The sequence below is a fragment of the Pterocles gutturalis genome, unplaced genomic scaffold (genome assembly GCF_000699245.1).
Source record: "Pterocles gutturalis isolate BGI_N339 unplaced genomic scaffold, ASM69924v1 scaffold7709, whole genome shotgun sequence".
Lineage (NCBI taxonomy): Eukaryota > Metazoa > Chordata > Aves > Pterocliformes > Pteroclidae > Pterocles > Pterocles gutturalis.
Window position 1 is genome coordinate 3,460 of NW_010133122.1, and position 2,259 is coordinate 5,718.

Here is a 2,259-nt window from a genome sequence, read left to right on the forward strand (position 1 = left end):
TGCTGCTGTCCCCCCCGCCCGCGGGGAGGCAGCGCCTGGCTGGTGGCTGTGCAGGGGGCTGGGGGGCTCTGAGCAGACCTGGGGGTTCTGCTGTGCCCCCCTCCCATGGGGATGCAGCGCCTGGCTGGTGGCTGTGCAGGGGGCTGTGCATCCATCGCAGTCCCCGCAGGAGGGGACCGGAGGGGGGTTACGCTGCCAGGCATGCTCTGTGCTGGCACTGGGATGTGGCTGGCGGGCACTTGGCAATGGGCTGAGGACAAAAACCTCCTGAAACCAGGCAATTTCTTCTCAGGAGGGCCGAGCTGCTTTTCCAGCCCCTCTACCATTACCATGGCAATGGTTTCCTGGGCAATACCAGCTCCCTGCTTACATAAGGATATTTGAAAGCCTATTTCTTTTTTGGAGGGATGGGGGCATTGTCCCCTGTACCACCCACCTCTCTCAGAGAGCAGGGCCCCTCCGCTCCCATGCCTGGCACCTGCCTGCCTTGTCCCTCTGTTTTGCCTCTTTGGAGGAGCCCCATGACGTGGCCTCGTGGCTCCTGGGGGCTCAGCTCGTGCCTGGCTCCTGTGTTAGGCTTTGCTGCTCTCAAACCTCTGCCCAAGCTCATCTTGGCCCCGCAGAGACTGGGGTGGGAGGGCAGCAGGGCTGCTGGACACCAGCTCGCTGCCTGTCCCCCTCCTGGGGGACACCAGTGACCAATTTCAGGTTGCATGTTGCTGCTTGCCAGTGGTTGGGGCTGCTGGGAGGGTGGGCTCAGGCGCTGCTGGCTGAGCCCTGCCAGGTCCAGCACTGAAACAGTAGCACCTGCAAGGATGAAATAAATCTGGATTTCATTCATCCTGGGAGAGGGGCAGGGGAACCCAGGTCCCAGACCCAAAGCGGTGCCCAGGCTTTTGGGGCTGACCCGCTCGGTCTCCATCACCTGGGCGGGAGGCAGGGTGCAGGAGACAAGGGGTGAGGACTTTTCATCAGGATGCTGGGTGGTGGCTGCTGGGGCTCACAGAGTAGGAGATTTCTGGTGGCCCTCTTGGAGGCCACACAATTAGTCAAAAATGGCAGCGGGGGAAAAGAAATGCTGCCCTTCCCAGCAGCTCCAAAGCTGGTGAGATGCTGAGGCCGGGAGCGGCAGGGTGCATGGGTCAGAGCTGCTCCATTGCTCTGCTTGCTCCAGGTCCCCTTGACCACTGGAGAGGAAAGCAAACCTCCTGGTGTCACTGAAGTGAGGGTGAGGAGGGACAGGGAAGCAAGGAGGGAGAGGGAGGCAGCAGTGCTGGGCTCTCCGGAGCTCCCAGTAGCACCACCAGTAGGCACCAGTTATGGCTCTCGCTCAGCTGTGCTGGGGCAGGGCTTGGCTGGCTGCAGGGGATGTTAAAGAGCAATGCCTCTCCCAGGACAATCTTTGCACGCCACTACTTCAGGAACTGGCCCATGGTGACGCTGACCCCTGTCCTTGGTGGTGTCCAGGTGGAGTGGCTCCGGATGGCGAATGCCACAGTGATGCGCCTGCATGCCCTTGGTACCTAAAAGAAATTAACTGGGCAAGGATCAAGGTGGCTTTTCCCAAGCCAGCCAGGCTCTGTGCCCTCTTGATTCCCCTCCAAGAGCCTCAGGGTGGGGATGGGATGAGCTTCCCAGGCTGTGCCAGGCCACCCCCTCCTTGCCCCCACCCCGGCACTTGCCAGGTTGGTTCCCTGCAAAGGCTGGGCGACGCCTGCCCTTCCTCGGGGAGATCTTACCCCATTTTCTAGGCTCACCTCCTTGGGGTAATTCAATCCAGCCCCCAGCTTCGCTCTTCGCTGTCCCTCTGCTCCTTCCCAGCGGCGTCACGGCTCCCTCGCCGAGATGCTCTAGCCTGCCCAGGCGGTAGGGGGGAGTGGGGATGCCCCCCGTCTGCCAGCCCAAGCAAAGCCCTCGGGGCTGCTGGCAGAAGCCAAGGTGCAGGAGTGCAGGGGGAAACGTGCCTCTGCCCTGGGACCTGGGCGCCCTGGCCCTGCCAGAGGTCTGGGCCACCTACCAGGCAGATGGGCTAGTAGCCCATGGGGTGGTGATGCCATTCAAGCCGAATCAGCCTTGCTCAGCCTTCACCTCTGGGTGATCATTTGTCCAGGTCGGGGAAAGGTCTCTCCCCAGGGAAAAGTGGCTCAGCCCTGTTATTAGACATCAGAGACTCCACCGGCACAAGCCTGCTGGGTGAAGCTCAGGACATGGGGCTTTGCCATGCGGGGAAGCTCGTGCATGTGCTGGTGGTGATGGCAG

The 2,259-nt window shown here is 61.8% G+C and overlaps 1 protein-coding gene across 1 annotated transcript in view; it reads left to right on the forward strand.

Annotated features, from left to right (window-relative positions):
• NDRG4 (NDRG family member 4) overlaps nt 1-2,259 on the forward strand; it is a gene marked incomplete at its 3' end in the record, with an annotated part of 12,054 nt that overhangs the window by 990 nt on the left and 8,805 nt on the right. The gene's annotated exons all lie outside the window — the stretch shown is intronic.